Source organism: Antechinus flavipes, chromosome 1 (assembly GCF_016432865.1).
Source record: "Antechinus flavipes isolate AdamAnt ecotype Samford, QLD, Australia chromosome 1, AdamAnt_v2, whole genome shotgun sequence".
In the NCBI taxonomy this organism is placed as follows: domain Eukaryota; kingdom Metazoa; phylum Chordata; class Mammalia; order Dasyuromorphia; family Dasyuridae; genus Antechinus; species Antechinus flavipes.
This window is the reverse complement of record NC_067398.1, coordinates 297,528,869-297,553,964: the sequence shown is the minus strand read 5'-3', so window position 1 is coordinate 297,553,964 and position 25,096 is coordinate 297,528,869.

Sequence of the window (25,096 nt, the reverse complement as noted above, 5' to 3'; positions counted from 1 at the left end):
TGGAAATGAGGCCTTTATCAGAACCTTTAATTGTAAAGATGTTTTCCCAGTTTGTTGCTTCCCTACTAATCTTGTTTGCATTCGTTCTGTTTGTACAAAGGCTTTTTAATTTGATATAATCAAAATTTTCTATTTTGTGATCGGTAATGATCTCTAGTTCATCTTTGGTCACAAATTTCTTTCTCCTCCACAAGTATGAGAGATAAACTATCCTATGTTCCTCTAATTTATTTATAATCTCGTTCTTTATGCCTAGGTCATGGACTCATTTTGATCTTATCTTGGTATGTGCACCTATTCTTTCTTAATTATTTCCTATTTAGCTTATTTGTACATATTTGTTTGCTTGTCTTCCCCATTAGATTGTGAACTTCTTGAGTGCAAGAAATGTCTTTAACCATTTTTTAGTATCCTCAATGGCTAGTACAATGCCTGGCACATGGTATGGCTTCATAAATGCTTATTGACTGACTGACTGCTTCAACAATGTTCAGACTAAAAGACAAGTAAAGAAGTTTGATTTTGCTGGATATTCTAGAACATTTGAGCCATTGGACTCCAGCAGCTGACCGCAGGAGTTTTGCCTTGGAAAGCTTTTTCTAAAAATGAAGATGTTTTTGAAGATTGTGATAGTAACTTTCTTGAGCCAAATCCCAACACTGATCTTTTCTTTTGATTAGATGACTATAAAATCCTTTGACTAAATGAAGTCCAAATTTCCTACAAAAGAAAAACATCCTTTCAGCAAGGGTTATGGACATTGCCCTGAGAGCAACTCTCCCTACAAGGCATAAATTGGGCTCTGCTTTAATTAAGTTTCATATTAAAGAAGCTATGGTATTTTCCATCTTGTAACTAGCCTGAGGCGATGTGGTGTGTGGAGGTGTGTGGAGGTGTGGGCATTGGGGAAGATCTAGGATATATAACATCAATGAATATTTTCACATTTTCTTCCAGTCAAATATACAGAACTGGCATATTGGAAATTTCAAACAAAGTCCTGTTTTATAATCAATATAAGCTGTCAGAGGCAATGGTGAGCCTTTTCCCAGCTAGACAATTGATTATTCATCCTCTACTCCTCAGGATGGAGACCACCTGCTGAGAACCCAAAGCACATTATTCTTCAAGGAGAAACTGTTTGGGTTTCCTATTGGGTCTCTCAATCTCTTATCTAGGACTCTGTTCCATCTCCGTGTTGTGTTGAAATGAGAGGTTCCATTTCTCTGGGAGATGAACAATAATAACCACATGACACCTGGTTCTGCCTTAATATGTGCCTGCAGATTTTGTAGATGAATAGATAATTATCAACAGCAGCAGCAGCAACAGTATTTATACAATACTTTAAGATTTATAAAGATTTTTATTTGTTATTTCATTTGAGGCTCATAACATCCCCTGCAATTAAATGCTACTATTATTTTCATTTTGTAGATGAAGAAATTGAGGTACAGAGAGGTTTAAGTGGTTTACCTAAGGTTACGTAGTAAGTTTGTGGGGAAAGATTTGCACACATATCTACCTGATTACAAGGCTAGTGTTCCATCCACTTTGCCACTTCATTGCCTCCAATTTTTTTGTTATTGTTTAGTTGTTTCAATCACATCTGATACTTTGTAACCCTATTTGGGGTTTTCTTGGGAAAGATACTGGAGTAATTTGTCATTTCCTTCTTCAACTCATTTTTCAGATGAGGAAACTGAGGCAAATAGGGTTAAGTGACTTGATCGGGGTCACACACCTTGTAAATGTCTGAGACTGGATTTGAACTCAAGGCTTCCTAACTACAAGCCTGGTATTCTATCCATTGCATAATCTAGCTGTTGTCTTCGATGAAAGAATAGAAATTTGGTAGAGTGGGTCCAGCCAGGGTCAAATACTCTTTAATAAAAGAAGCTAATACATTTGTATTTTAGGGCTAATTGTCAAAATTGATCATATGCATGATTAAAGCTATTTATATCCATGAAAAGTAAAAACAAAAGATTTCTTCATGTTAGCCCAATGTGTGTGTATCTGCATACAGGAGATGAGCCAAATTTAGGCTCAGAAAGGTTAAATGATTTGACCATGGTCACACAACTATGAAGTGGCAGAACCGAGATTTGAACTCAGATCTTTGACACCATTCATTTACTCTTGTCTAGAATTTAATGTATTTTTTATTTCACAGCAATAAGTTCAGTTCAGTCTATACTTTTATATTCTGACAATTTTAACCAAGACATGGAGTCTCAATTAAAACAAATGATTATTTTTTCTTTAATGACATATATCAACAAAATCTTCATTCAAGTTTGCAATTATTTCCCTTTCCTGCTGGAAACATCAACCATAATTAAGTCTTTAGCTATGACACATCTGATCCACAATATCCTGACCTTTGGTGAGATTATAATTAGAGTAGTCTTTAAAAGAGTAAATAAAATGAAAATAAAAATATCAAAATACATCAGAATAAACTACAAATAAAACATAGAAATAAACTTTGAAATTCTCAAAATCCAAACTTAATCTCAAAAGTAGATAGAATGCATCCCCAACTTATACCTGGGATATGATGATTTGGAGTAACAGCTCCATACTAGGTCCTATTAGAGCGGACCAAGCAAAATAATAGTTGATTGGCAAATATATTGTCACATTTTAGGGACAACACCAATGAACTGGAGCTGTCAAAAGAGTGGTAATCAAGATGGCAAGAGGATTGAAACATATCATATAAGAAATAGTGGAATGAATAAGAGATGGTTAGCCTGAAGAAGAGAAAACTTAATGGAGATATAATAACTATCTTCAAGTCTTTAAAAGGCTACTATAGAAGCAGTAACCCAAGCAATGAATAGAGTCTGCAGGGAAGAGGATTAAGTCACTGTAATTTAAATGGAAAAGATTACCTCTGGAATCTAAAGACTTGGATTCAAATCCCACATGTGATGTTAGCTACTCCTGTGACTTTGGATAAGTTATTGATCTCTGTGAACCCTGAATCTCCTTAGCTGTAAAATGAGAAATTACCTAGATTACCTCTGTGGTCCCTTACAGCTACAGAGGTATGATTTCCTGTGATTTTGCTACTGTTAAGAAACATTTTCTGTTACAGTTGTTCAAAAGATGGCTTATAGAAAGTCACCGAGTAGACCCTGAACCTGTTGGAGCTGTTACTAAGGGGACTCCTAATAAGTACAAGTACAAGTACATGACCTTTGAGGTCACTTTCAAGCCTGTGATTCTGAGATGGAAAGGGACAATTGGAGGTGGGTGGGGTATGTGTATGGTTTTCAGACTATGGAATTAGAAACAGGGAGAAACCAAGTTATGGACAAGGTCTGAGCCATGGTTTCTGATTTGGAACCTTAGGCACTAGATGAGGGAAGAAAGTCAAAATACCAAAAGCTAAAGTGTTAACATAAATGTAGATGGTCAAAATAAATCAGAAAGAGAGAGGGAAACCAAAGTAAGGTTATCAAAATCTAAAACTATGGCAGGAGTTCAAATTTATTATGCGTGGCAATTTGCTCTACTTGATGAATGCTCCAATGAATACCTCATTATGGTAAATATTTACAGAAAGAACTCTAGATTTCTCATGACAACAAATCTGGGTACTTTGAAGGTCAAAACAATGATGAGCAAAATCTGACAGCTCCTAAAAAGCAAAAAATGCTTTGAGTAGAGTCAAATTTGTTCCTTCCAGAAGACACTCCTCCATATTCTGGACATTTAAACTGGCTATTCCTTACTCCTAGAAGGTTCTCTCTCATTTCACCTGGCTCCACTGACTTTCTTCAAGTCCCAGCTTAAAGCCCACTTCCTATAGACAGCCTTTATGGTCTTCCTTAATTTTAGTGCCTTCCCTTTGTTATCTCCAATTTGGCCTGTGTTTACCTTATTTGTATATATTTGTTTGCTTTCTGTCTCTCTCATTAGACTATGAGCTCCCTGGAGAGCAGATCTTTTACAGCTTAGCATAGTGCTTGATACATAGTGTTTAACAAATGATTATTTAATAACTGACAGTCAAACCAATAGTTTATTGATTGTTTGATAATGACCTAATAAAAAGTTAAAAATTCAAAAAGACTTTAATCCAAATGCTTTTGTAGGAACAGTGGCAGAATGATGGTAAAGATTGTAAATAGCATCAAGAATCATGCAATTTGCAGACAAACATTCATATACTTGATCTAACTCAATAATTCAATCTTTGTTGAAAGTCCAAGAAAGTGATATTCTTTTTTACTTTATCTTGATTACTGCTTCTATGATACCCAAGAAAGTAGAGGACTATATCAACTAAACTATATCCATACAGACATTCAAACTGCAGATTAAGCTACAAAATAAAGACATTGTAGATAATTAGCAGAAAAGATGATTTAAAAGTTTTCCTTAAAGAGACATCAAGAGTTACTTTTATTATGGATTCATGGGAAACAAGGACCATTTTTAATGGAATGTTAAGTCCTCTTTCTTTGCATTTAAAAAAAAATATTTATTTTATTTTTAATTTATGAAACAAATGCATTTCCACAATAGAATTTTAAAAGATGAATCCACATGAAACTGCAAGTCTATTTTATACAAATTGCTATTTTTTAAACATATAAAAAAATTATCACATAATTATTTTCTCCCCCCCCCATTTTTCCACCCTCTCCTCCTCCCAGTCTCACCCTTGAGATGGCTACCTTTCAACACAAATATGTGTACATATGTAAAATCATGATTTTTTTGACAAGTCTATCCAGTTTTTCCTAAAATCAGTGAGCTCATTATTTCTTATATCACAGTATTATTCCATCATAATCATATACAACAACTTGTTCATCCATTCCCCAATTGATGGGCATTCTTACAATTTCCAGTTTTTTTTCTACCACAAAGAGAGCTGCTATAAGTATTTTAGAACTTATAGATTCTTTTCTGTTCCCTCTAATCTCTTTGGAAATAGACCTAGTAGTTGTATTGCTGAGTCAAAGAAAATAGATGGTTTAATAACTTTGGGCAAAATTCCAAATTGCTCTCTAAAAAGGCTGGATCAATTCAGAATTCCATCAACAGTGAATTGGCATTCCAATTTTTCCACATCTACTCCAAAATTTGTCACTTTTCCCTTCAATCATTTTAGCCAATCTAATAGGTATAAGATGATTTCTCATGGTTGTTTTAATTTTAATTTCTAATCAATAATGATTTAGAGCATTTTAATGACTCTACTTTGTTTTGATATCTTCCTTAGAAAATTGTCTATTCATATCCATTGATCATTTATCTATAGGGGAATAACTGATATTCATATAGATGTGACAAATTTCTTTATACATTTGAGATATGAGACCTTTATCTGAGAATCTATCTATAAAACTCTCTCCATTCAAGTTTTCTGCTTTCTTTTTTAATCTTGGCTACATTTGTCTTATTTGTAGAAAATCTTTTAAATATAATTCAATTGAAACTGTCCATTTTGTACCTCATATTGCTAATTTTTGTTTATTCATGATTTATTTGCTTTTCCATAAGTCTAATAAATAATATTTTACATGATCTTCAAAGTTTCTTGTAATCTCTCGCCTTATACTAGTTCATGCCTCCATTTTGACCTTATTTTGATAAATGGTGTAATATATTGGTCTATGCTCAATTTCTGCCAGACTGCTTTCCATTTTCTCAACAAATTTTTTAAACTAAATAATGAATTCTTGCCACAAAATCTTAGAACTTCACACTTGTCAAGTACAAGGTTACTATATTTATGTGCTGCTGTAAATTATATATTTACTATGTTCCACTGAACTACTTTTCTATTTCTTAGCCAGTACCTGTTAGGTAATATTGTTTAAGATATGATATTGTTAAACATTCTTCCTTTTCTATTTCTTTCATTAGTAACTTTAATATTCTTGACTTTTTGTTCATCTAAATGAATTTTGTGTTTTTTTTTTTCTAATTCAGCAAAATACTTTTTGGTAATTTAATTGTAATGGTGTTGAACATTATCAATTAGTTTAGATAAAATTGTCAATTTTATTATAATGTTTCTGCCTATACATGAATAATGAATATTTTCCAATTATTTAAATATCATTTTACTTGTATGAAAAGTTTTTTTTAAATAATTGTGTTCATATAGTTCCTGGGTTTATTTTGGCAAGGGTATTCCCAGGTATTTTATACTGTTTAGAATTATTTTAAATCAGTTATCTCTTACTATATCTTCTTGCAGGATTATGTTTGTGACAGAAAAGAATTATAGTTCTTATGGTGAATATAGGCAAATAGATCATAATGAATATAATTTTAGTCTATAAGCCAATATCTGTTGCAATAAATGATGACTCTTTGAAGAGCATGACAAAGTTCTGCAAAATCAGAGTCTATCCATATACTCAGTGACTTCAAAGCAAAATTGAGTACAAGGGAAAATCATGAAAATAAGAGTGATAGCTCTTTCTAATATCATCAGCAGGATAATAATTAGCATCTGCAATGGGTTCCAATTATATCTGAGCTGTTGCTTAAAGCTATCTGAGAGAAGGTTTCCAGTATGTTTTCCATAAAGGTAATAGTTACTTGTGACTAAGTCAATCAAAGCATTTTGCTTCAAATGTCCTAGTAGTGCTAACAAATACGCAATTGAGTTCATGGATAGTCTTTATAATCTCATAAGTAGTCTTTTGAACAAATCCATCTGTCAAATATTCAATATCATTTAGACTAAAGTTGAAAACTTGCTAATAAATGTGGTCAGAATCCAAGGTTTTTGTCTTTATTTGAATATAAGCAATTCAAATTAACATTGTCCTCTGCTGGAGATAACTGCTGCCTAAGAACACTACTATTAATTCAATTAGGCCTGTCACCCATAAACATGGAAGATATCAACAAGGAAAATTCATCCCAGATCGGGGAGAAACACTGAAGGCAATCACACTCCAGCACCCTTTGTCATTAACTTGTTTATATTCTTCAATCTGTTGTTGTTCAGTGATTTCAGTGGTATCTGATTCATCATGACTTCATTTGGTCTTTTATTGCAATGATACTAAAATTACTTGCCATTTCCTTCTCCGTCTCATTTGACAGATAAGGAAACTGAGGCAAGCAGAGTTAAGTGACTTGTCCAGAGTAACACAGCTAGTAAGTGTCTGAGGTCATATTTGAACTCATGAAAATGAGTTTTCCTGACTCTAGATCTGGTGCTCTATGCACTGTTCAATTTCATTGCCTCCATACATCTTTTAATTAACTCTCTTTTATTTTGTAAGTTACTCATTAGTTTTTGTTTTCTCTTTTTAGTATGGTGGTGATGATGATGGTGGTGGTGATGGTGATGATAAAAGCAGCTATGATGTGCAGTGGATAGAAAGCTGGGCTTAGAGGAAGACTCATCTTTGTGAGTTCAAATCTGGTCTCAGAAACTTACTAATTGAATCCTGAGTATTTTAACCTCTGTCTCAGATATGGATCAAAGGAGATGGTATTTGTAAAATGCTTAATGTAGTGTCTGGCACATAGTAGTTGCTTAATACTTATTTCCCTCCTTTCTTTGCTTTCTTAAGAGAAACACCACATTTGAGGCTAGGTCTTTTGACTGCATTTTGTTCTGCTGAAGCTTTTTTGGAATAAACAAAAAAATGCATACAATAGGATCTTAATATTCTGTATTTTTATGCTAAGCATAAACTATTATCTTCTTATATGCCTTTGGCAAGGAGACAATATTACTAACAATGAGTATGTCAGTTTGAAAAATTGTATACACCAGGTTTTGGACCTACCCTTTCTTGTGGCAGGTTACTTTTGTTTTAAACATTCATTTCCTCCTCCTTGCCAATATTGCTCTGCCATTTTCTGGAAACTGCCATGTCTAATGCTTATATAATTGTCTTTTTCATAGCTAATGCTTGGCATTTCCTGGCATGCAACTTTGGGGATAGAGGAATAAACCAACTCCATCTAAGAGTGAAAATTCTTTCTTTCCTCCAATTTTAAACTCAGTTATTGCCTGTGTTATCAAGACACACTGATCTTAATTTCAAGGTGTCCACAAGATATTCTGGCTGTATCTTCTCTTTGTTCCCTCCCCCAGTTATTTACCTAAGTTTCCTTTTCTGTTCGGTGAAATAGCCATAATAATATCCTGTTGCTTTAGGAATTAGCCAATCTGCCTGATGCTTTTGTGAAATTTCTTGGGACAGAATTTTGAACCAAAAATGAGATAAATTTGACAGAATATTAGCAAGTTGTACTTTTTTTTAAACTTTCTTTTGATATCTTCCTTAGAAAATTGTTTATTCCTATCCATTAATCATTTATCTATAGGGAAATAACTCATATTCATATAAATGTGCCCATAGCCATTATGATGCAGATATTTCTTGTTCTCCTTCTTCTCTAATCCCTAAATCTTTTTTTTTTTTTTTGCTTGTATGTTTACCTTTTCCTTTCACATTTGTGTGTTGGGTCACCCAAGCAAAGAAAAATGTGGTATCAGGTCTTTGAATGAGGTTAGGACCTTTTTTATGATTCCTTAGTTGACGCAGGACTCCAAAAATTGAAGATATTGACAATGATCCGAGATGAATAATATGATGGTTGTAAAGACTATTGAAGTGATGCTAATTGGCAGTATTTAGAAAATCTGAGGACATAGGGTGAGGCCTCCAAGTCTGTAGCATACATGAAGAAAGTTATTTGAGACCATGGCTTTTCACCTTCTTCACATACATTGGTTCATTGTTTTTTTGCAAACCCTCCAGGAACTTTTTTGAAATATCTTGAAATGAATCTGAGTGTCCTTTAAATTATGTAGCAACTAACATGGATTTGTACTCTATATCTGTATCATCTGCATCTATGTCTAAATATTTCTGTGTCCATATGTCTATATCAACATCAATATCTATGCTAATATTGATATCAATATCTAGAGCTATAGATATCTATATATATATCTATGTGTATAGTTATGCCTAGTTACCATTCTTGACTTTACATGCTCTTGTAACCTTCTCATTGTACATAGAGTAATGAGATAGTAGAATTCAAATACAATTGACCTTTTCATCCCTGGTAAAGAATGAAAACCCTTAATAGATGCACAAAGAATTGGGCACAAAGAATATTGTGAAGCTGTATTGATGAATCCCAAACATCCAAATTCTGCTCTACTCCAAATCACAAGGTTTTCTGTATCTATTTTCTCTTATTGGCCTTCCTCAGATAAGTCTGAAACCTTTATCTCTGGGGCAGGGAAAAGTGAAGATTTTTTAAATCTTTAATTTAAAAAAATAAACAATGTTAACCACTGATCCCTATCAGAGACCATATACTGGTAAAAACATCTTAGTGGTTTATCCTTCCTTTTCTATCCCTTTCTTTATTTCTCTCTTTTCTGTGAATGTATCTTCCTCAAACACCTCCTCCCAACTGTATACCCAATAAAAACACAGGCTAATATTCACAAGTAGTTTGTGATCCACACTGGCCCTGCTTGTACTTTGCATAAGACATTCCATTTCCACACTTTACATACTCTGTACATTTTATTGGATATTGATAGCCCATGTCTGGAATTCTCTCCCTCATCCCTCCCTCCTGATTTTTCTGGATTCCTTCAACTCTCAGCTAAAAGTCCACCTTTGATAGTGTCAAAATAATATTAAGAAATACCCTGTTTTCCAGAGCAAAGACCCACCAAGCAAGCTGTGCACTGAGCTTGGCATAACAACAATCCGTTGCTCTCAGCTTCTGCAACTGATGGTCCTTGAGTGTTGGAAGGCACCAATAGACCAGACACAAGCCCTGCTATGAATGAACTTTTGATCACTAAACAATCTGACTTCACCATTGCTATTGTACTTCACTATTGTTGCTACACTATCTTGTTTGACTCTGGCCAGCTATAAGTATACAAGTCAAGATTCAACTATAGTAAGGTGGGTCCTCCTACTAGGTTGGGGCTTTACAAGCATATATGTCCTTGCTTGCAAGCTGTTCACTTCATTTTAAAATTAAACTTGTTTGATTCTTCATTTTTTTGTCTCTACCGTGCTCTATTTGGCCCTGGCTACCTACAGGTTAGAGGCCAGTTCTATCTGGTTGACAAAAGGAAATCTTTCTGGTCCCTCTTAATTCTAATGCCATCCTTCTGCTGATTAGCCCAATTTATTCTGTATATCTGATTTGTATATAGTTCTTTCTATGTTATTTTCCCATTAGAGTGAGCTTCTTTGAAAGCAAGATTGTTTTTTGTCTATTGTACTCCTCCTGCTTAACTCAGTTCCCTTCTTCCCTCCTCTTCCTCTGTCCATATAAGGAATCATACTCTTTATCTGGAAGTGCTCTGCCCAAAGGAATATACATTTTGATACTGATACCTAGCAAAATATCTGGGCTCCTTTTTAAGGACCACTCCTTAAACCCAAATCACTCTAACCCAATAATGGGTTCCAGTCTAAGCCTCACTTGGTCATAGTTTGGATTCTGATGGCTCAGGATCAATGGAAACAGTAGTTTCTGTTTTGGCCAGAAACCATCTTCCTTTCCCAGATTGCTTTATTTATTTATTCAGACTAGGTAAAAGAGGCCATTCTTTGTCTCAGTTTTACCTAGCCTTAATCACTAAATGGGTTTTTGCCTCAAACAGGCTGAGACCTGGGAAAGAAATCCCCTAGGAAAGACGGCCCCCACTGCATCTGGGGCCATCTCCAGTTCTTCTGATCTCTCTCTGGCCACTGGACCCAGATGACTCTGGAGGGGAAAGTGACACTGGTGACTGCACAGCCCTGCCTCACTTAAATCTAATTCACTTGTAAGTCATGACATCTCCTTTCAGATGTCACTGTTCTCTTTGAGAATAAAGGACTAACAGTGACAACTATTCCCTTCATTTAAAATGTTATCTGCTTTTGCTAACTGGCCATTGAAAAGGAAACCTCACTAGGAAAAAAAAAATATCCAAAGGGAAAAGAGAGACACACAGGGAGACAGAGACAGAGAGACAGAGAGTGCCATGTTATAAATATATTACAAAGATAAAAAGAACTCAGGAGCGTATGAAGTTAGTTTATTTAGGGTTCTTGCAAGAAACCCCTGATCCCCTCAGGGATCATTCCAGGGAAGATCTGTGCTCATACATGCGGGAAGGAGCTTTTTATTTTCTATCCCAAGGCACAGGGTCCCTCCGCCACTGGTGGGGATGACAAAATTAACATATTTCTTGGCCTTCCTGTTGCATAGTCCTCCTTGGCATGTTCCCCCTTTCTCATCATACAACCAATGTTCAAAACTTCTCTGGAGAGGAGAAGGGAATATTAATTTAACTCATTAAGTATGTGCCCCTAGTGCTTCCAATTATCTTTAATCCATTTCTTGTTTTTGGGTGATTTTTATCACAGTTCAGTGATTGAATATCTTGTTTTGTACAACTAACTTGGCCAGCTGACATGACATTTCTTCATTGTCCTTATATGGAAATATAACTCTATAGATTGCTGAGAAAAAGAGAGAGACAGAGAAAGAGAGACAAAAAGAGAGACGGAGAGACAGAGACAAAGAGAGAAATGTCAATAAATATATTGACAATAATTTGAAGAGGAGGAAGAGAACACTAATAACCAAGGAAATCAGGAAAGAATTCACATAGGGATGAGGTCCTGACAGAGACGAGAGAGAGAGAGAGAGAGAGAAAGAGAGAGAGAGAGAGAGAGATGGCGAGACAGAGAGACAAAGAGACAGAGACATAGACAGAAACAAATAGAGAGAGAGAGACAAAGAGACAGAGAGACAGAGACAGAGAGGCAGAGAGACAAAGAGACAGAGAGACAGAGACAAATAGAGAGAGAGACAAAGAGAGACAGAGACAAAGAGATAGAGGCAGAGACAGAGAGACAGAGACAGAGACAGAGAGATCTACTACTGAGGTGTTTTTCCAGAATGTGGCTTCTGGAAAAAGATTCAAGCCTTAAGAAAGGAAGAAACAAAGAGAGAAACAGGAAAAATTACAGAATATTTGACATAATAGAGTAAAAGAGTGTTTATTTTTTTAATTGGAAAATCCATCTAGGTAATGAATCAGTGTAGGATTAGAGGGGAAGCAGTAAATACAAGTAGCTAAATGACCCTTTTCATCACCATCACTCCTACATTAATATTCCAATCCAATTAAAAATACATTTATTGAGTAACTATTATGTGTGAGACAATTTGCTAGACACATTGTAAAAGGACAAAATAAAAAACAAATTTCTACCCTCAAGAAGCTTATTCTATTGGAAGAATAGAACATGTAAGTAAATAAATATATTGATAATAATTTGAAGAGTAGGAGGAAGAGAACACTGAGGAAACAAAGGTTCAAGCTTCAAAACATATTGATTTATTGAACAATGCATACCCAAGAAATTGGGACCAAACTTTCTAAGTACAATTATACTTATACTGGTACAAATATAGAGGAAAACAATTTTTTTGTAAATTAAAAATAATCAGATAAGATCAATTAATTAAAATTCAAAAAAAAAAGAAACCAAGTTACAAAATTAGGTAATTTGATTTCTAATTGGAGAAAAATTTAGGGACTTTCCAACTTGAGAAGGGAAGAGTAAATAGGTACAATTCCCTGAATTCAGAAAAAGAGGTGTCCCACTTCCCTTTCCAAATATCTATATTCAATCAAAAGTACATGGAAAAATAATTGATTGATCAGTATAGGGCCACTTTTTAGAGAAGACATTTGACTTTCTTGAGATATATGTGAGAAAATTCTTTGCATTAATCTTCAAATCTGACTGGGTTTCTGGTCGACATAATCTAGGTCCTTATTTAAGAGTTTTTAGCAATAATTAGAGGGGATCCAGCTTCTTAGCTGTGCAGGATTGGGTACAAATAATGCAACAAAGTACTCTCGTGATTCTTACAATTGAATAAAGTTTCTTTATAAGACAGAAGGGACTAGATCCATAATTGAATAAAAAGGGAACTGAATTAGCTGCAGAATTGAGTCACAAGATGGAGTCAGTGTGGTTTACTCAATTCTCCATTACTACTTGTTTTTTCTAATCCCTCAATTTCTTCAGAGATGAGGACCTAAATTAGAATGGTGGTCTTATGAGTAGAAAAATAGAGATGTTGTGCAGGTAGATTTTATGGGACTTGGCAACCAATTGCATATGATGGTGGGAAAGTGGGGGAAGTTTGAAATGAAGAAAGAATAAGAATGATCCTGAGGTCACAAACCCACTATTATGGAAGCACCATAATCAGAAGTATTAGATTTGAAATTAATTCAAAGAGTGATGGTCAGGTATGTGGGAGGTGTAAGCTACAGCATGTTACTAATGTTAAAGTTCCATGAGAAAAGTAATAATAAAGACCTCAAGGATTTTGTGTGTTCAGAAAAAGAGGTGAATTGCTTATACAGTGAGAAACTAAGATAATACAATTACTTCTCAGAAAAACTAAAATAATGAATGAACTTGTGTGTATTAGGTGAATCTTTTAGATAATTTATGGAAAAATAAAGATAAGCATCACATAAGATGAAATAAGTTGTCATCTATATGGATGGAAATTTTCCTCACATTAGTGAAATCATTGAGCCATTAAAGTAGACTTTGAATATAAACATGACAGCCACATTCCCTTTATCTTCTTAAAAGGGCAAAATTGTCAGATATTGGGGATCGTGCATTTGAATACAAACTCATGTAAATGAACTCCCAATACATGGCTTAACTCTTCTCTTAAACAACTGAGATAAAAGTGGATGGAACTGTCTCTCTTATCCTGAATTCTTTCCCCCTTAAAAATTGTCCTTGGGACAGCTAGGTAGCACAATGAATAGAGCACAAGTCCTGAAGTCAGAAGGATTTGAGTTCAAATATGACTTCAGACACTTACCACTTCCTAGCTGTGTGACCCTGGGTAAGTCACAACCCCAATTGCCTCAGCCAAAAAAAAAAAAAAAAGTTATCCTTGATTTTCTCCTTTATAGAAATATATGAGCAAGGTAGTAGAATGATAGTGGAACCCCCTAGTGACATCTAAGTATACTTGCTCTTACTCTGACAGGCTTGTGTAAGTATTAGGAGATAAAATATTGAGGTTTAGGAGGGAGGGACTGAAGCAACTCAGAAAGTAAGGCACTTATAATGTTTAAGGACATGGGGATTAGAGAAGGAAAGCAAAAAGCTCCATTTTGGGCATCATGCCAAGGTCTTATGGTGTATGTGCATTATATAAGATTAGGGTCATTCTTAATTGCTTCTAGAATAAAGACTAGTGTTTATTTGCTGAGTGTCTTCTTTTCTGACTAATTAACTTAAAAAACCTCTCTCTAAGGCCAGTAGTTTCTGATTCTCCAAAGGCAATTAGACTGAAATATTTTTATTCCCCAGCTTCTCCTGCCAAAGGAATGGCTATAAAGAGTGATTGGTGTGTAAATAGCTCTCTGCCTCTAGCTAATCCTTTTGGCTTCAATTGTTTCTAGTTGTGATTGTGACAGCTTACGTTACACCATTCCCAATCGCTATGTCTTGCAAAAATAATAATTGACATATTATTATGACATATTATAAAACCCTAGAGTCTTTGAGAAGTGAGTGAATAAACTTTTTTAAAGCACCTACTATGTTCCAGATACTGTGCTAAGCACCTTGAAAATATTATCTCCTTTGAAATAGCCATGGAAGGTAGGTACTGTTATTCACCCCATTTCATAGATGAGGAAAGTGAGGTAGAAATTTGAGTGCCTGGCTTGGGGTTACACAGCTAATAAGGCTCATTTAGATTCAAGTCTTCAGAACTTCAAGCCCAGGGCTCTATTCCCTCCCAGTTATTTGCCCTTCTTTCTCTAAAAGGGCCAGCAGCTTCAGGAGATGAGGTCTTGTTACAAGTTAGTTGGATTTAAGTAAGGAAGAGCTCACTTTCACTCTCTCCTCTAGAGTCATTGGAGTCTAGTGCCAAGGCATAGGACAGAATTCCTGGAGATGGCCCTGGATGCAATGGAAAACCTTGGCCTTTTTGAGCAAAGGTCTTTCCCAGGTCTTTTCCATCTCCTGTACACCTAAATGGACACTTTTTCTACTAACATAGTTAAAGATCAGACTAGTCTTTTGGCTATTATATTACAACTCATGTTGACACCTTTTCCATATGAACTGCTTTATAGATATGATACATATTTTTATGTGTATTGAATAAAATTCACATTGAATAAGATCTGGAAGGGACCTTAGGAATCATCTGGTCTGACCCTCTCATTTTACAGATGAAAAACTGGAGAGGTTAAATGTCTTGTCCAAGGAAATATAGGTAGCCAGAATTAGGGACAGGTGCACTCATGTCTTTTGACTCTAACCAGCACTTATTCTACCACAATTGTTCCCACCCTGTCTTTCTAGATCTTAACTTTTGATCTAAAGGATTTTATATTTATTCTTGTTAAATTATGTCGGGAGCTTCATCCCAAAGTACTCTGACAGTTCTCCATGGCACCCAGTTTAGAGGGTTAGGGGATTTGGTTGTTCCATTTTAGTAGACTTCAAGACCCTGAAGGAAGACTTCATTGCTAGGGAAGAGATAGCTAGCCTGATGCTCATTTTACTTCATTAACTCTACCCTACTCTCCAAGATGTTGTTGAAATTATTTCCTAACCCTCTGGAGATAAGTTCTTGAATTAAGCACAGCTTTCTTAATTTGCTTCCAGCTCTCTTTAATTTGGATGTGGTTATGAAAAATCAGAGGAAACTAGGGTCCACCTTTTCCATATGAACTGCTTTATAGATATGATACATATTTTTATGCGTATATACACACATTGAATAAGATCTGGAAGGGATCGTAGGAATCATCTGGTCTGACCCTCTCTTATTTTACAGATGAAAAACTGAGACCTGGAGAGGTTATAATGTGTTCTGCTGAAGACCAGTAGCGGAATAGAAGTGTCTTATGAAGTATATTTCTTGGGGGAGATTTTTCACATAGCTGAGATGCTTTTATGTGACCCTTGGCCCAAATCTCATTCTACTGGACAAGATGAAAACCAGTTGTATTATGGACCAAAATGAACTGATGACTGATTTGGAGCTTAGATATAGATTGAAAAGAAAAGCAGAACTCAATCATTTCATAAAGAAATAACAGAAAGAAAAAGGAGATAGATAGGAATGAAGAGAGAAATAGGAGGAACAAAAGAGGAGTTGACTCAAATATTTAAAAAGTAAAATTAAAAAATTGTTAATGAGCTGAAGTAGGCAAAAATTTGTACAAGAGTTGATTCCTATTTTGAAGGACATTTAAAGGAAGACTTTATGATCTAGAGCCAAGAACTAAGATTGAGTTAGATCTGCATTGATAATGATTAACATTTATATAGTGTTTTAAAACTTGCAAAAGATTTTATATACATCATTTAATTTGGCTCATAACATCCCTATAAAGTAGGTGATGCAGACATCATTGTCCCCATTTTACAGATGAGAAAGCCAAGCCTTTGAGAGTGAGAAAGTAATTTAAGTACAGAACTACTGACCAAATTTAATGCTCCAAGATTGACCAAAGGCTGTTTTTCTGAGAATGGAGGATAAGAAATTAAAATCAACCCTCAAAATGTAAGCTGGGGCCCAGTATATCATGCCTACTCAGCTAATAAGCATCAGAGATAGAATGACAAGTATTCCAGACTTTAACTAAATCATACTATATACCTTCCAACTTTGGGTTTCAAAATATGATCTGGGAACTTCTGTCAGTCCTTCAGACTCTTTCAGGGGGTTTGTAAGGTCAAAAGCATTTATTATGTCACTAAGACATTTTAATATTTAATACTATAAATATTGACATATAACCTACATAAAAAACTCTTTCGGGGATCCTCAATTTTGATGAGTATAAAGGGATCTTGAAGGGCAGAGTGGATAGAGCACTGGGCCTAGAGTCAGGAAGCCTTAAATTCAAATCCAGTCTCAGATATTTACTAGCTGTGTGATCCTGGGCAATTTACTTAGCCATGTTTGCCTAAGTTTCCTCATCTATAAAATGACTTGGAGGAGGAAATAGCAAATTGCTCCAGTATCTTTGCTACGAGAACCCCAAATCAGATCACAAAGAGTAAGGCATGATTGAAACAGCTGAACAACAATAACAAAAAGAATACTGAGACCAAAAAGTTTATGAACTGCCTCATTACACTATGCTGTTTCCAAGTAGTTATATGGCATTAAGTTAATCGCACTGTCTCAGTTTCCTCATCTGTAAAATAGAGATGATTATTTTCGTGCTACTTAACTTCAATTTTGTTGTGAAAATCAAATGAAATGATGTTCAAATAAGGGTACTGAAAAAGTATATAGCCCCATGCAAATTCAGCCCTAAGCAGTGTCCATCTGGGTCTACTCCTATTCAATCTCTTAAAGAAAAGATGTGAATATAGTGAAGGGAAATGGAGGACTGAAGAATTAAAAAAAAGATGAGGGTGGCTTGGCCTAGATGATTTTCCATCCATGTCTAGAAGACTCATGTTTGTATATATTTCCTCTGTTAACAAAGGGCTTTCTGCCTTTGATAGAGAATATTTTTCCCAAATGATGCATTGCCTTCTCAAGTTCTTCCCTGGAGTTTCTGAAATGTGGTTCACTGGCTTCCTTGCATCTGAGGGAATGCTAAAACCCAGCAACAGTCATAAATGTAAGGTGTCCTTAGGTGCTCTTGAGATTTAGATGTATGGCAGTCAGAACTCTTAAGTATGAAACCTTGATGAGAGCATTGACTTCCAAATACCTGGTGGGATACTAGAAGATTGTTATTAATAACTGCTCTGACGGAGCCATAATGAATAAAGGGATTTATATCTCTAACTACTTCAAATCACAAAGACTTTGCACTAGAGAATCAGAGAGAATCATAACAAGACTTCTAGAGTACAGAAAGTAACAGAGGTGAGGTAGATTTTAGAAATTAATGTCCAGAAAGTTAAAAAGGCCTTTAGGGATTAAAAAGTCCAACTCCTACCAATAGCATTTTAAAGGAGGAAATTGAGATACCAGATGGGTAAAGTGACTTGTATGGTCAAACAGTTGATTAGTGTCAGAATTAAGTGGGAACACAGAGCTACTGACATTGTCCAGTGTTCCAGAATTAATGAAGAGCTCATTTTTCAAGAATAGGTAATAAGAACTTTACCTTAGGGATATGATTAGAGGTTCATCAACCCAAGTTTGGGGCTTATATGAACTAGGTTCAACTTAGGACTGTCCTTCCAGGTCATAATTATTTTTCCCATCTAAATTTTTCTTTAGGTATCTCAAAATATAGCTCAAGTTTGTTTCCTCTAATATGGGTGAAAGGGGCTTTTATTTCATTGCACAAAAAAAGCAGAAAGCATGAGTCAAATTAGCCTATGAATAAAGGCATAACTTTCTTCTTCTTCTGGTGAGCCCATACTCCTACCCAGAGATATATCCATACAGTCCTACAAATTCAAAGAGCCATTCTTTAAGTTTGGACCTTCCTCAAAAGGGAAACTAATTTGGGATTTCCAGAAAGCCAGACCTCCCAAATTTCAGTGAGGCTTGCCTATATTCCCAATACCAACCTTATGGGATCAATTTTAGTATTTGGATTTCCCCAGAAGGAAATGAAATTAGGTTTACTAGAAATAAAACTTCCTTCTTACATGGTAATAGAGGAGAGCAAAGTCAATTTCTTTCTCTTTTGCATTTTGATTTAGCTCCTTGCAATACAGAAAATCACCCTTCTCTCTTTTGTGGACTAGATCTCTTGAACTCTCTAGGAATGAACTTGATATTATTCAGGTGATCCCCTCTCCTAAGGGACTAGAAGTTAGAAACTTCCATTATTTGGTCACATGGTTCTCTTTGCTCAAAGCCACATGCAACTGCACTGTATCTCTGCTGCCTCCGTGGTTGAGTCCAAGAACTCTTACAACTCAACCACTTCTGCTGGATGTTGACATCATTAGGGTCAGTAGGCACCAGCACTACTTTTATATGGCTTGGTCTAGGTATTCAGAATTTGGGGACACAAAGGTGAGTAAAGTTAGGATCAGTTAGGTAGTAAAAAGGCTTTTTAAGTTTTTTTATTTGCATTTTTCTGGCATGTTGCTAAATACATCCATATCTATATCTATAGATGCAGATAGATCAAAACGAATATAAAATCAGAGAGGAAGGCAAAAGCAACTAATGGCATTGAGAAAGATGGAATGTAGAATCTCAACTGAGCCCAAAGGAAACATAGAAACTAAGAGGTTGAGTGAGGAAACAGTATTCAAGGAATGGGAGATAGTCATTTGCAGAGAAACAAGAGTTTGGTGCTTGAGGAGCTAAAAGAAAGCCAGTGTAGCTACACAATAGAATTCATAGTTGGAAATAAAGAGGCCAGCTTATTAAAAATCCAATAGAAGAGTTTATGTTTGATTTTGAAAGTAATAGGAAGTTACTAGAACTTACTGATTGAGGAGGATGCTGGGAAGATGGTAGAGTAGGTCAGAAAATTCCAAGTTCTTCAGATTTCCCATATAAACAAAACAAAATTGTGCTTCAGGGCAAACATGGATGAGTGAATGACAAAAAAGAATTGAGATAGAAGAGAGGTCCTCTTGTAATTACCCAAGAAGTCCCAGAGCTAATGGGTATGAAATGTAAACAACTCCAGGCTAACCTTGCAGAAAAAAAACAAGCAGGGAGCCCTTGGATTTGGCTGAAGCCTCGGCCTGAAGCACAGTAACTTTTATCTGCAAGGGAATTGGGTTCTGAGTTCAGGAAGATTGATGGAACCTCTGCTGATTGGGAACATCATATCCAGCTGTGCTGCAAAGAAACCACCTTGGGTATAAAGGAAGCAGCACACTGGGTGAGTGAAGAAGCCATGGGGAAGGGAAGCTGCTGGCTGCTGGCAGCTGGCATCTGCAGGAGGGTGGAATTTTTGGTTTGGGGTTACAGGCCAGAGAAGAAAGCTGAAGTGAAGCCAGAGGTACCATCTTCCCTCCCACTCCAGGATTAGAGATGCTTACACTAATAGTTCCCATTTTAAAAAATGAACAGGGAAAGAAGAAATTACCCAACCATAGAAACCTATTAAGGGAATAGAAAAGAGTGGGGCTCATCTTCAGAGAAGGATAATGAAGTAAAAAAAAAAAAAAAAGCCACTTCTACCCCAAAGAGTAATGTTAAATGGCTACCTGCCCAGAAAGAACTTATAGAAGAATTCAAAAAAGACTTCAAAAATTAAATGAGAAATTGAGGAAAAACTTAAAAAAATAAGTTATCCAAGAAAAATAAGATGATTATGAAAAAGTTAGCTAAGTAGAAAAGAAAGTACAGTCTTAAAAAAAAAAAAAACTGTGGCCAAAATTATCATATCCAGAAAAATAACCATAGTATTGAATGAAAAAAAATGGACTTTCAAAAAACTTGGAGATTTTAAGAAATGACTTTGTCTCAATTAAAACCTAACAATAGAAAAACTCAACATATGCAAGCCAGCATTAAAGATTAATTTCAAGAGACTCAATAAGGACAAATTGTTGTGTTTTATAACTAGAAATGTAAGTCATATGCCTAAGATTGCCATCAGTTGGGTAGCTCACAAGAAGGATTGGGGCAGAGCTGAGTATGATCTGACTCTAAAAAGCAAAACTGTCTAGGAAAAGGTAAAATGCTAATTTTGCTATACAAATTAGGTGCAGAGGAAGAAATTGACACAGAGACAATAGAGAAGAGAATAGGGCTGGTATTTATGAAAACCTGTTTCATTAGGAATTGGTTAAGTAGGGAATAATATCTCTGTCTTGGTCTGTCTATCTCTCATAATAAAGGGTCTGTAGATGAATGGAAATGGAATAAAGAGGGAGTTTAAAAGTGAGGCAGAAGATAATGGAAGGATCTATGGAGGGTGATAGATTAAGTAATAGCCGGGCAAGTTAAAGAGTAAAATAAATGTAAAATACTTAGAAGGGACAAGAAATAAGAGATATACATAAACACTATACTAGGATCAGGAGTAGAATTCATTTTAAAATGTAGGACTAGTAATCATTGAATTAAACAAAGAAATATTCAAAGATTCTATCGAGAGAAATCTCATTATACATCAACCATATTAATATTGTTTTTGATGCATATCTTTATATATGTAAATGCGCTTATATATATGTATATGTATGCATGTTGGTATATGTGTGTATATATAGATATATGTGTATGCAAGCATGAATGTGTGTGTGTGTGTGTGTGTGTGTGTGTAAATGTGCTTAACTGTAGCCTGCTTGGGAGAGGTGGAAAATGATGGGGGGGGGGGGGAATAATGGACAATCATAAATATATAATTTCTTCTACTATTATATATGCTTTCTTGAAATGGAAATTTACTATTACATATTTTGAGTCCTCTCAGATGTTCTGGTGGGTACATAACAATGTTTTGTTTTGTTTTTAACTTTACTTTCTTTTCTATTTTATTTTTTCTTATTTTGTATTTAATTTTAAATAAAAACTTTTTTTTAAAAAAAGAACTTATTGAATGGGGCTGGTTGTGACATAGTCATACCTGAACTTGTTTAAAAAAAATTTTTTTTAATTACATGTAAAAATAGTTTTTGTTTTTTAAAAGTGTTGAGTTCTAAATACTCTCCATCCCTTTACCGCTCCCTAAGGAGGCAAGGAATATGTTAAAAGTTATACAAGAAATATGTTATAGGTTAAACATGTACTGTCATGCAAAACACATTTCTATCTTAGTCATGTTATGAAAGAAAACAGAGAAAAAATAGAAAAAATAAGTAAAAATTAGTATGCTTTGGATCTGCAGTCAGACTAACAGTTCTTTCTCTGGAGGTAGATAGCACTTTGCCTCACAAGTCCTTCAGAATTGTCTTGATCTTTGTATTGCTGAAAATAGTTAAATCATCCAGTTGATTATTGCATAATATTGCTATTACTGTGTATAGTGTTTTCCTGGTTCTGCTCACTTACTTTACTTTGCATCAATTCATGTGAATTTCTCCCACTTTTTCTGAAACCATACCGCTCATTGCTTCTTATAGCACAATAATATTCCATCACAATTGTATTCCGTGATCTGTTCAGTCATTCCCCTCAATTTCCAATTCTTTGCCACCACAAAAAGAACTGCTATAAATATTATTGTACATATAGTTATTTTTCCTTTTCCTTTTCCTTTTTTTTTGGTGATTCTTTTTGAGATAGAGACTTAGTAGTGGTGTTGTTGGATGAAAGAGTTTTATAGTTCTTTTATAGAACAGTTTTATAGCTCTTTGGGCATAATTCCAAATTATTTTTTAGAATAGTTGGATCAGTTCACAACTCCATCAACAATACTTTCATGAACTGGAAATTGAATGGATGCCCATCAATTGGAGAATGGCTGGGTAAATTGTGGTATATAAATGTTATGGAATATTATGGTTCTGTAAGAAATGACCAGCAGGATGAATACAGAGAGGCTTGGAGAGATTTACATGAACTGATGCTAAGTGAAATGAGCAGAACCAGGAGATCATTATACACTTCAACAACAATATTGTATGAGGACATATTTTGATGGAAGTGGATTTCTTTGACAAAGAGACCTAACTCAGTTTCAATTGATAAATGATGGACAGAAGCAGCTACATCCAAAGAAAGAACACTGGGAAATGAATGTGAACTATTTGCATTTTTGTTTTTCTTCCTGGGTTATTTTTACCTTCTGAATCCAATTCTCCCTATGCAACAAGAGAACTGTTCAGTTCTGCAAACATATATTGTATCTAGGATATACTGCAACATATCTAACATATATAGGACTGCTTGCCATCTAGGGGAGGAGGTGGAGGGAGGGAGGGGAAAAATCGGAACAGAAACGAGTGCAAGGGATAATGTTGTAAAAAAAATTACCCTGGCATGGATTCTGTCAATATAAAGTTATTATTAAATAAAATAAAATAAAATATTAAAAAAAAGACTATAGGTCATAGGGCAGTGGGAGTTTCCTCAATGGTAGCTACACACACTTATAAAATTAATTTTTTAAAAAGACTACAAGAGGGTTTGCTCAAAGTTATGGGCCTCTCCCTACCACATTCTGTCACAATTACATCACTATTTCCTCTTGACCCAGATGACTTGCTTTTAAATATATTACTTCATTTTCCCTTCTATCTCTGAGTTCCACTGCAGTTATATTTATTTGCTAAACTCTAATCATATTTATTGAGGTGATAAGGGCCTGAATTAAGATTGTGACTTTGTAGGTAGTGAGAAAACAATATGCTTCTCTATCAAGGCAGCTATTATTGGTTCCTGGAGATTAAGAGCAAGTAGAAAAAGACTGTCTACATGTAGAGGTTTCTTCATACTAATGGTGGTGACTCAGTCCTATTCTTTTTACTTTTGTTCCATTTTAACTTTTGCTCTGCACTTAGGATCTGTTTGAAAAAAATAACAAAGGATTAATTCTTCTCTACCATAGTCTTATCCAATCAATTAATCTCCAAATTCTAAGTTTTAAGGAAATTCAAAGAAGACTTTTGAGACATCATTTAACCTTATCACCTTGATCAGAGGCCTCCTACAATTACTTATAGATAGGAAATGTATAGACCCAGAATGTTGCCTTAGATTTTCAGTACTATTATAACCAGCAAATTACAGGCAAAGGTTTTATGTAGATATTGGAAAACAGCAGAAAATTAAATCTGGATATGATGTGTTGGAACACAAGCCCTGTTCATCTCAGCCATGCCCAATGGCATTGGTTTCACTGACCTCAATTGTCAAAATGCTTACACTGCTGTGAAAAAAGACATTTCAAGGAAGACAAAAATGAAATATTAGATTATAAAACTAAGAATATTTTTACCTATACTGCACAGAATTTCAAGAATGTTGGTAACCTTATTCACTTTTTTTTTTCGTTTTTCTCTTTTTTGGAGCTCCCAAGTGTCAAGGATGAAACTTCTATTTTGGGAATGGATTCTAGAAAAAGAAGAAGGGGGGAATATGGAGAAGAAGCTAAGTGATTTTTAGTCATTTGAATGTAAATGCGCTTTAAAATGCACTCCAATGGTAGATTACATAAAGAAATCTAATATACTCTCCTTTGTAACTTTGAATGGAGGAGGGCTGTTAGAAAAAAGGAGAGAGAAAATTTCTAATGGAGAAAAATCAATTTGGATTTCTCTCTCCAGTATCTTTCCAATAAGAAATGGTTGAATGATGAAATGAGAATACAAACAACCTTCACAAACCAAAAAGAGAAAAAAAAAAAAAACAACAAGGAATATTCTTTCAAAAAATTACATTGAGTTCTTGAAACATTTTAAAGAGAAACTGCCTTCCTGTTTAGACTTTGATAAGTTTGGAAATAAGTGAAAGTTAGGAAAAAAATAGAAGATCTCCAAGGAACCCACTCCTCCATTTTTCTTGAACAGGAAAATTACTTTTAATCTTAGGTTTGACTTTGGAGATGGTTGTGGATGTTAAAAACTAAGTGCTTAATTCTCCAGATATCTGAAAGAGGAGAGCATATCAAATGCTTGAAAACATCACAGAATTTGTTACTACTAAAAAAAAAAAAGGTGACTAAGAAAATAAGAATTATAAGTCCATAGGTTACTTTCTTATCTCTAAAAATGTTTTGAAAATAAATTACCCATATATAGAAGACAACTTAGATGAAGGCATGAGAAAGGAACAGACAAATTTTTATAAATTATATTCTATAGCAGCCCACATTTTCTAGTTACACAGAGACTAAAAAGTATAAAAAATGCAAGATCCAGATTGCTCAGGATTTTTTGACCATTAAAAACACTAGTTTCTGGAAAATGGACCTTTAAAGGGCCTCCTATGACAAGATGTCTCCCATTCACATGTCAAAATTCTACAAATGTCCCTCTCTTCTTCCTTCCTTCCTTCCTTCCTTCCTTCCTTCCTTCCTTCCTTCCTTCCTTCCTTCCCTCCCTCCCTTCCTTCCTTTCTGTTTATTTATCATCTCTATGTGTCTCTGTTTCTGTCTTTCTCTGTCTCTGTCTGTCTCTGTGTGTCTCTCTGTGTCTCTGTCTTC